This window comes from Ruditapes philippinarum, unplaced genomic scaffold, assembly GCF_026571515.1.
Source record: "Ruditapes philippinarum isolate M1 unplaced genomic scaffold, ASM2657151v2 ctg10625_1_1_1_1, whole genome shotgun sequence".
Lineage (NCBI taxonomy): Eukaryota > Metazoa > Mollusca > Bivalvia > Venerida > Veneridae > Ruditapes > Ruditapes philippinarum.
This window is the reverse complement of record NW_026854189.1, coordinates 35852-47396: the sequence shown is the minus strand read 5'-3', so window position 1 is coordinate 47396 and position 11545 is coordinate 35852. Positions and strand designations below refer to the sequence as shown.

General features: G+C 31.2%; 1 long non-coding RNA gene across 1 annotated transcript; it reads left to right on the top strand.

The window, feature by feature from the left end:
• Positions 1–65: 65 nt before the first annotated feature.
• Positions 66–10305, top strand: LOC132739363 (uncharacterized). Its single transcript, XR_009626988.1, has 2 exons — positions 66–462; positions 6783–10305. It is a non-coding gene; the product is annotated as an uncharacterized LOC132739363 (long non-coding RNA).
• Positions 10306–11545: the final 1240 nt, after the last annotated feature.

Below are 11545 nucleotides of genomic sequence, written 5' to 3'. Positions count from 1 at the left end.
AAGGCAACAATAATATCATTTTGCTGTGACACTCATGTATGATTCAAATTATTTATTTTCATCAGTTTTGATAATTTATGGCATCAAAGGCTCTGTTTTCTTATACAACTTTGAATGCTCATGTTGTTATATTTTTCTGGTCCTTCCTTTGATGCCAGCACTATTAAGTGTTGAGAATTGAGTACCGCTCCAGCCGGTGCTAGGGGGCGTGAGGGATGTTGCACTTATTCAGTATCCCTCATGTACAGACTCAATCAAACCGAGTCTGCAATTCTCTTGTAATTTTGTTGTGATTCATGCTTCTGAGGGATCACTTTGTTTCCAGATTTATAAATAAATGTATAATTCCAAGATGAGAAAATGACATAATACTTATGTTAAATTATATTTTAGGTTCCAAGACAAAACAATGGAATTGATTGTGGTGTTTTCACAATCTACTATGGTTCTGATCTGATACAGGTGTGTATTGATCTTAAATTTATGTATGGTTGAAAATAGTTATTTTGAACATACCTTTTATTCTGTTTACATCAATATTGACGCAAAGCATACGGTTTTATTGCCTATCTCTTTAATAAGCGTTTGCTTCGAATTCTGTAAAACTATATTTGGTTTATTGTCATGCTATGAAAAATTAGCTATTTTCTTGTTATATTTTATATTGTGTATATTAAATAAGTGAGTGAAATATTTGTATTGAATTTCATTTTAAATTTTATTTTGTATTTTCTGATTTCAAAATAAGGCATAAATTTATAAATGATAAAACACAGAACAGAACAGAACAGACATTTTATTTGAGACTTGTACATAATACATCGTCTTGCAAATATATATATATAATACAATATATCATGTCACATGGTTATGTTAACACTTGAAAAGTATATTGATTGCACAATAATACATACTAAGTAAAACAAAGCAGGAATAGTATTTGAGATTTGTGCAAAAGTAATTCATCATACAATAAACACATATATGCAATCATATAATTTAAATTAATTATGTGCATAGGTCGAGAAACCATTTTAACAAACAGATGAAAGAAATTTTATTGTGATCAAAATCTGAAGAACATTTGCTTGTAATCATATAATTTGATATCAATTAAGATTAAACAGTATAGAGAGGATGAACATTGTGAAACAGTATACAAAGGATGAACAATGTACGTGAATATCAGTTACTTAATAGTGAAAGTCGTACGTATGTAGCGGCTTTAATATATTTTGCTAGATTTGTTATTACAGTATAATTTTTATTTGTTAGCAGCTGCATCATTTTAAACACACTCGGCCTTTGAAAAAAGTATCTTTTAATGTATTTCTTCCTTATATCTTCATAACATGGGCATTTAAATAAAAAGTGAAATTCATCTTCTAAGTCTAACAAAATTGCATTGCAAACAATATCTTTCATTTCTAGGTATTCTATTTCTTGAATAACGACCGGTCTGTATCCTAAGTGAGTGTGCTGATAAAACGAAGTTTTGTATAATAACTTCTTAGATTAAAAGGTAAAATATCCAAATAAGTTTCATACCTTAGCTCTTGCTTAATATGTTTATAATTTTCAAGCACTGCACAATTATTTACTGATGCGTTCCAATCTTGTTTATAACAATCAACTATTCGTGTCTTAAAAATATTTAGGAAATTTTTTAAAATCAACCGATCTAATAGGATTGAGGAAAACATCTGCAAATCCATAATCACTTAGTAATTTTTTAACTGTTTGAAACCCAGTTTTTACGTCCTTTTATACAATCTAATCAAACCCTGTTCATATGTCTTTTGTAAAATAATATTATATGACTGTTGCAATTTACACCAATATTTTTACAATTCTTACGTATCTTGTTATATATAGCGGGAATCTTCCTAACTCGCCGTAAACACCAGCACTTGCGGTTGAAATTCTAACATTTAAAATACGTTTGCAAAACTTAAGATGGATTCTTTCAATTACCTTTGATTTTGTGTAACCCCATAGTTCTGATGAATAGTTCAATATAGCACCAACAAATGCGTCAAATAACTGACATAACAATAAGGGTTTTAATTTAAACTTATTACATTTTACCAAGAGCACATTCAGTGCCTTTAAAGCTTTACCTGATAAGTGCTCCTGATTCATTGAAAAATTACCGGTGTAGTTAAACACCGTTCCAAGATAATTAAAATCATTTACATTTTCAAATGTTATGGCCATTGTAGGTCCAACTCTCGTTAGGTAAATAAACTCTGCGCTTTCTAAACACCATAATTTTTTGTTTTCTCCGCGTTTACCCTCCAAACCCCAGGTATCACAATATGTGTGTAAAAGATCTAAACTGTTTTTGCAATTCCGCAGGAGTCTTTCCTAGAATGACCATATCATCTGCAAACAACAACAAAATTAAAACTATGTCGTCTATACATATACCAGGGCTTTCGGGCGACTGTAGTTGCAATTCTAGATCCTCAACAAACATTGCAAAAAGTAGAGGGGACATTACCTCCCCTTGACGTAAGCCTAAGGCATAACAGAAATAGTCAGAATATGAATTACATTTCTTAACAAAAGATTTGACATTAACATACATATTTCTAATTATTCTAAGCAATTTGCCTTGTATCCCCTGTCTATAAAGCTTAAGCCATAAAGCATTCCTATATATACTATCAAAACACTTTTTAAGATCTATAAAAGCTGCGTATAATCGTTTATTTTCATTTAGGAAATGTTGGATAATAGACATTAAAACAACAAAAGCAGCATCTACGGTTGAAACGGCCTTTCATAAAACCGAACTGTGCGTCGGATATAACATTATTGCTATCACAGAAAGAAATAATTCTATTATTAAGTATGCCAGTGAATATTTTTGATAAGCAACTAACTAAGGTTTATGCCACGGTAATTATTTACATCTTCCCTGTTGCCCTTTTTAAAACAATGGTATAATCACACCTTCGTACCATTTTTTTCCGGATAAATACCGGAATTTAACACCCCGCGCGGCGCGTTAAATATATCACACAAATGACTAGCAATAATATCTATACTCTCCATAAAATATTCGTTCATCAATAAGTCACTACCCATGGCCTTATCCCTTTTAAGTTGCTTAACAACTTTTAAGACTTCCTCAACTGTAATTGTACAATCTAATTCTGCGAATGGGCAGTCAATATCGTCAAAGTTATGAACGGAACAAAAATGTTCAGCTTCTTCATTTTTACATTGAAATAAATCGGTTTCTAAGTTTGAAAAATACTCAAAAAAACTCATCTAAAGAAATATTATTTTCTCCTTTTAACATTTTGTTTTTTATTAAAAATACTTCCAAAACTGTTTTGGATTACAAACATTTTAACTTCTCAAGCTCTTTCATTTTTTTATTTCAAAATTTCTTTTCTTTCTGCGGACAATAGTCTTATATTCTTTTTTTACATGAACAAAAATATTCCCCTATTTTGGCGAGATTTAACACTATTAAATACTCGCAAAGAATCTAAATAACAAGTTCTTGCATTTTTTGACATTCAATATCAAACCAATCATTATTTTTCCCCAAGGGCGTATCACAAAAAGTTACATTTTTGTTACAATTGATAAGTTTCGAAAATATAGGATCGGGCTACTTCTCTAACAATGCTTGTAAAACTATTAACTGTATCATTTATTGACGACCTTTGCTTAATATCAATACTATTTGTTAATCGATTTAAATCAGGTAACCTGGAGATTATACCTGAGCGAAACTCATCTCTACACTCGGCATTCCATTTAATCCGTAATTTGTCTTCTTCACGAGATACGTTTAAATGCTTTTGACATGAAAAAGAAAATATAATGGGTGCATGATCACTCCATTCATTTATGCTACAAATTTCAAAATTACAGATACTTTTAAAATTACATTCTTTTGTCAACAAATAATCTATAACAGATGCCCCATTTTGATTTACAAAAGTGAAATTACCAATATTGTAGTCATCACATAATCTGCCGTTAACTATGCGTAAACCCGTGCTTTTACAAAGATCAATGAGCCATTAATCCATAACTGTTAAATGACTTATCTAAAGAGGCCCCGAGCTATAGGTATATCGGGAACATAATCGTCGGTATCTATATAGTCATTTCTTTTTATCAAATACTATAAAATCACTTTTTTATGCAACTCGACTATTAAAATCTCCAAAAAATATACAGGGAACCCATTGAATCAAAATCATTTATATCATTTTCTAACAAGCCAAATAAGTCAATATTTACAACATTGTATGCGGGAGAGTCTTCTCCCCAAACATACGTCCCACATATATATACATCATTGTCAAGGTTAAAAAATGTTTTATCTAATCTTAGCCAAATTATAGTGTCATAATGATTTCTTACAAGTTCAATACCACCTGATAATGAGTCTTTATAATACAACACAATACCCCCGCTACATCTCTTTGCATTACGGTGTTGAAATTTTCTGTAGAAATTGAAACTTTGATAACCCGAAAGTTCAATGTTACTGTAGTTATTTGTCCAAGATTCATATAAAAACACAATATCGTTATCTGAAATAATTTTCACAAAATCGTCATATCCACGTTTACCTCGGGTTAATCCATTAACATTCCAAGACAGAATCTTAAGGTCATCCTCTCTGAGTCCCTAATCCTTCACTGGTCGCCCGTCAATATAGAGCGTGTCGTACGCCAGCCAAGCCGTCTTCCCTTGTTTCCGCGCTTCCTTCATCTTTGGTAGTAAAAGCCTTCGTTTGTCGCTAACCTCCCTTGGGAATTGTTCATGCACAAAAAATGGTGTGCTCTCTAGAGTTTTCCACTGCTTTCTGATCATTTCCCTCTCTTTGAACAATGTAAATTTTGCCACAATTTTACGACATCTACCATTGCCTTTTAGTCCAATCCTATGAACACGTTTGAATTTTACAGCATCTACATATTCACTTGCGACTTATATCTTTTCAGGCATAAAGAATATAATTTTTTTCTCTGTTTCATCACTATTCTATGTCGGGGCCTCCGGTATATTCCAAACTACTAGAGATTGTTTCGCATTGATTGCTAAAACTAAACTATACCCTTTTTTCTTTGTTAAATCTCAAGTACATTTAGGTGGTCAATTGGAATGTCTCAAACAGGTGACATGTTGTTACAGAGAAGCCAATGTGCTAAAAACCTTTTACACTAGACAAAGAATTGCAAAATGCTTGTTATATTAACATCTGTGATAAACAGTATTCTTTTAATAATATTTTTTTTGTTACATACATAGTTATGTTTCATTTCACAGGAGTGAAATAATCTTAAAGGAGGGAGAAGTGTTGTGCAGCAGAAAAATGATAAAATTCTTTAAAAAAAAATGAATAAATATGCATGATGATTTTCTTTTAAACACAAAGATTTATAAATATAATCACTTTCTAAAAGGTCAAATTTTCAGAACAATGTGTAAAATTTCAAATATGTTAAGTTACAAATATTATATGTTTTAATAACAGATGTCAAATTAATAATTATGTAACCGGAAGATTAAATATGGCTTTTCCTCTTTGTCCAATCAACTGTGCTAAAAGTTTTATTATATTTAGGTGATAATGTCAATTTAGCCGTCTGTACTTAATAAGTTGTTAAACCTTATTACTGATAAAATGTCCAGGTGATGATTGTTGTTATAAATTCTATGTTGCTATGTTACCTTATTTTGTATTGAAACCTGATTGGTCATTTTGTTATTTAAGACACAAAAATGTTAAAATTTTATTGGTCAGTTTAAAACGAAACCATTTTTAGAAATATTGTAAAGATAGAGAAATCGAACAGTTAGATTTTGGATTTCCAATGAATAACATTGTGGCTTTCCACTAGAAATATTTGTTACTGTTTTTTAATATCTATTTGTTAACATAAGGATAACCTGTGTATATGTTATATATTATTTGTGGTATTCCACTAAGAAATATTAACATTAAAATATATAAAACGGAACATTGTGTTGAGATTCAATCCACCTTCAGTAGAACCCATAATTCAGCGCATAATACTTGGTGGAGAATGTGTTGTGCAGCAGAAAAATGATAAAATTCTTTAAAAAAAATGAATAAATATGCATGATGATTTTCTTTTAAAGAATTTTATCATTTTTCTGCTGCACAACATTATACAGAATTTATTTTAGTTCGATTGTGTAGGAAGCTATAAGCTTATAGACACACTTTCGAATCCGTTCCTGGAACCAACCAGTACTGAGCAATGAGTGTAAAGTTTCTTGCTCAAGGAAACAACGACTTGCCCCTGACGGGGATTGAACCCATACAGCTAGCGATCATTAGATTACTAGTCTGACGCGTTATCCACTCGGCCATGTCGCCACTCAAAAAAAACTATATTTGTAATTCTTTTCCTGTATATTCCATTTAAATGGATACAATCATTCAGCTAAATGGTTAAAATGTAGAAATGTCATGACATTACTATGTTATTGGACTTTATGTGTGTATATCAACTATGATTTTATTTTATGGCAAAAATGCACGATTAAATAATCAAATAAATTGCCCAGCCCAATTTATTCTAATGGTACCGCCGAATAATGAAATTTTATCGTGTCCAACTCATAAATTTTTAGCATTCAACTATTATATTTCATCTTCTCAAAACAAAAAATAATAATAACCTAAATTATTAAAATGTTTTAAAGTTTAAGTTATAAATATATCCCAATTATACACAATTAATAGATGACTGACATTTTATTTCTCAATCTTACAGAATCACAAAGATTGGACAACGCTTGGCGGCCATTGTTCAAGAGTTAAACTTTTGAAAGAGTTGGAGGAGATGAAATAGATTATATTATTATAAGAGGCATTATGATGGCTAATACCAAAGACATGTCATTAAGGCTGCATGCCTCCAGATGAGCCAAAATATTTCAAGAAAATATAACTTGAGAAAAATGTATTGACGTTTTATGAAAAGTAAAAAGACTAAAGATAAAAGTAATAATTTCAATGTTATTTGCTATTGATGGCCAATTTTTCAGTTATTTTCACCATATTTCTACTGTGTTACTAACGCAGTAAGGGTTAATTTTGCATATTTTTACCTCTTTTTTTGTAATTAAACATGGTTGTAAGTGCCGTTTGAAATGTGCATATTATTTTCTCAGTCAGTTTAACAATATTTTACTTTTAAATACATTTTCAAAATTTTCATGAACATTATCAGGAATCTAGAGGTGTGCTGCTTTAATTAAAGCCAAGCAAATTGTACATAGTTCATCCTCTTGTATATGCTCATTATGCTTACTTGTTTTCAGTGAGTTTAATCATTCATGTCTTTTTAGCTCACCTGTCACAAAGTGACAGGGTGAGCTTTTGTGATCGCTTTTCGTCCGGCGTCCGTCCGTCCGTCCGTCCGTAAACTTTTACTTTAAATGACATCTCCTCATAAACCACTAAGCCAATTTCATCCAAACTTCACAGGAATGTTCCTTTGGTGGTCACCTTTAAAAATTGTTCAAAGAATTTAATTCCATGCAGAACTCTGGTTGCCATGGCAACCGAAAGAAAAAACTTTAAATATCTTCTTTTAAAGAACCCAAAGAGCTAGAGCTATGATATTTAGCATGAAACATGTTCTATTGGGTGTCTACCAAGTTTGTTCAAATAAAAGCCCTAAGGTCAAAATTGGCCCGGCCCCGGGGGGTCATTGATTTTCCCTATATGCATATAGTAAAAACTTAAAAAATCTTCTTTTAAAGAACCCAAAGAGCTAGAGCTATGATATTTAGCATGAAACATGTTCTATTGGGTGTCTACCAAGTTTGTTCAAATAAAAGCCCTAAGGTCAAAATTGGCCCCGCCCCGGGGGTCATTGATTTTCCCTATATGCATATAGTAAAAACTTAAAAAATCTTCTTTTAAAGAACTCAAAGAGCTATGGCTAAGATATTGAGCATCAAACATGTTCTAATAGGTGTCTACCAAGTTTGTTCAAATAAAAGCCCTGGGGTCAAAATTGGCCCCGCCCCGGGGGGGTCATTGATTTTCCCTATATGCATATAGTAAAAACTTAAAAAATCTTCCTTTAAAGAACCAAAAGAGTTAGAGCTAAGATATTTAGCATGAAACGTGTTCTAATAAGTGTCTACCAAGTTTGTTCAAATAAAAGCCAGGGGTCAAAATTGGCCCCGCTCCTGGGGGTCATTGATTTTCCCTATATGCATAAAGTAAAAACTTAAAAAATCTTCTTTTAAAGAACTCAAAGAGCTATGGCTAAGATATTTAGCATCAAACATGTTCTAATAGGTGTCTACCAAGTTTGTTCAAATAAAAGCCCTGGGGTCAAAATTGGTACCACCCCGGGGGTCATTGATTTTCCTTATATGTGTATAGCAAAAACTTAAAAAATCTTCTTTGAAAAAACCCAAATAGCTAGAGTTAAGATATTATAATTAAGCATGAAACATCTTTTAGTGAGTGTCTACAAAGTTTGTTCAAATAAAAGACCTGGGGTCAAAATTGGCCCCGCCCCGGGGGTCATTGATTTTTCTTTATATGTGTATAGCAAAAACTTAAAAAAAATCTTCTTTTAAGAAGCCCAAATAGCTAGAGTTTAGATATTAAGCATGAAACATTTTCTAGTAAGTGTCTACAAAGTTTACACAAATAAAAGCCCTGGGGTCAAAACTGGCCCGGCCGCAGCGGTGTCATTGTTTTTAACTATATGTGTATAGTAAAAACTTAAAAAAAATCTTCTTTTAAAAAGCCCAATGAGCTAGAGCTTAGATTGGGGGGGGGGGGGCTATATACAGGTGAGCGACCTCAGGGCCATCATGGCCCTCTTGTTTGTATTTGTCATGTGTAATGTTAATTGTATCATGTAACAAGAAACATAACTTGTTTTTGTTACTTAATAAAGAATCTTGAATTGAATTGAATTAAATTAGATAATATTTTTGTTTTACAATGTCTGTCAGAGCAAACAACTCTTTTGTCTTTGTCAGTATTTACTAAAGAGTTTGATTATATTGTTCATGATAATTTATGGCATAAGTTGATAAAACTGGGACATTAAGTGGAGACATTTAAATATTTTAAAATCTATGTATACAACATTAAAAACAAGAGTAAAACATTGTAGTAGATTAAGTGATCCATACGAATGTTTTCTTGGTGTTAACAAGGAGAGTGTTTGTCTCCCTATCTCTTTTCCATGTATCTGAAAACCTTGAAGATGAATTTATAAAAAGTGAAATTAAATGTATTGATGTTGATATGTTTAAAATGTTCTTAATCTTATATGCTGAGGATATTGTTATTCTTGCAAAAAGTAAAAACGAACTACAAAAAGGTTTAAATGTTTAAGCAGATTATTGTGATAGATGGAAACTTTCAGTGAACACATGTAAGACGAAAATAATGATATTTAGATATGGTGAATTTTGCCCAGAAATATTAATTTTTATTGCAAGGAAAATTTTATTGATAAAGTTAGCATGTTTACATATTCAGGAATTGTTTTCACATCAGGGGATCCTTTGCAGAATCTCAAAATATCATTGCTGGACAAGCGTTGAAAGCAATATTTAAAATTAGCAAATAAATTTGTTAAGTAGAATTATGTTTGTTTTTGCTTATTTTTCTTATGAATATTGTATGGTAACAGTGCTTCTAAATTAAGGCATATAATATTATCAATATTAATAGTTAGAAATTATTGATAAGTTCAATACGGCTTTTATATCGATTTGTTTTACACGCGTATATCATTGTTTTGATTTAGTTCAATGGATAATTAGGTATATTATATGTTTGTACAGATAAATGATTTAAATGAACGCTTTAGTTCATCAGATATACAGGTCAATGATTTTATACATCTTTATTAAAGCCTCATCCATACAAAACATAAACAACATTTCAAATACAAATTGTTAAGCATTATATAATAATTTTTTACAGTGAAAATACTGAAAATGAAAATACGCATTTTATTTCATTAATATTTCATCTATAAGTATATATCTTGTCAAATTAATTCAATACAATGTATGAAGTTTACCTCTCCGTAAGTTTTGCTAGACAGTGGTAATTAATTTAGCATTATGTTTAACGTTGAATATTCTTTTGTTCTGTTATTTATGATAAATTTGTGTATACCTTCTCCACTTACACTAACGCATTGTATGTATATGTTTTACACTGTCTTGTCTTTTATCATGCGTTTGTTTATCCTCATGGACCATTTTGTCCAATGGAATATTGAAATAAATTTAATTTTAAACTTATATAGCGTTTGTATTAACAAAAGGAATGTTGCAGGAGTAGCATGTAAAATTAATGCTAATATCCATATCCATAAGGTCATCCTCGTCACAGTAAACTGGTATGTCGGAATTTATGGAGTCAGGTTCCCTTTTGCTTTTCTGCTGAGTTTTTCATGCTTTAAGTCTGAGTCGTCAATTTGTTTTATCTCATTTTCTCTGCCATTTCTGTAATTTTGTTTTCATATGTTTTTTTCTTTTTTTTTTGTAAAAAAAACATATATCTGACGTACAAACACTACTTCACTGAGTTAATATTACATTTCTATATCTAATAACATACTTAACTTTTGATATTTTAGTATAAACAACTAAAATATGATCACATGTTGATCTTTTACACCCTAAATTTATAGTTTTAAACTATCGTATTTCTGGAAGTGCGTTCAGAGGGGTTAAGCCCACATTAGTCCCTCTCAATTTTTTGTTGGCCTGTTGTTGTAATATTTCTGGCTTATTATATTTCTACCGGCGACTAATATATGATTAATATGATATTAATGCAAGAGTTCATGTTGTAACAATTATTTTATTAAGAGAGATCTTAAATTCTATAAATAACTGATTTAAATGCTAAAAAAGTTATCTTATACATTGAGCTAAATATGTCTGTGCCTTACCTGCGACTGTAAGTGAGTTAAGTTCGTTTGTACATAGTTCACTGTTTATTATGTTTAAGTATGTACCCCGTAGCTGCACCTGCATATGTACCTGCATCCTGAATTGACTTCTTTGTTGACATGAAGTCTTTACAACTGATACCAAGATGTGTATAGTCTTCTTCTTCTTCAATTGTCTGAGCACCAAGTTTCCACTGCCGTGATGATTTTAAATTATTACGTTCAATAAAGACTATGATTCCACATTTGGTTCCGTTTTATGCAAAGCGCTATCGTTTCTAATAATCATCGCATATAGACAACATTTCATCTAGTCCATTCTTTGAGAAGGATACCAATACCATGTCATCAGCCACTGTACAAATATTCATGCCTTACAAACAAAAACCTACGTGACTGTTTGTAAGTTTATTGATAAGATCATAATGATTGACAGAGAAGATACAGCGTTGGTGAACTTTTCATTCCTTGTCTGGTACCTTGAAGTATAGGGAATGATTCTGAGAGGAACCCTCAGCGTCTTACACAGCTTGAAATGTTACGTTATAAGTTTTTAAAGCTGCATGCCTCCAGATGAGCCAAAC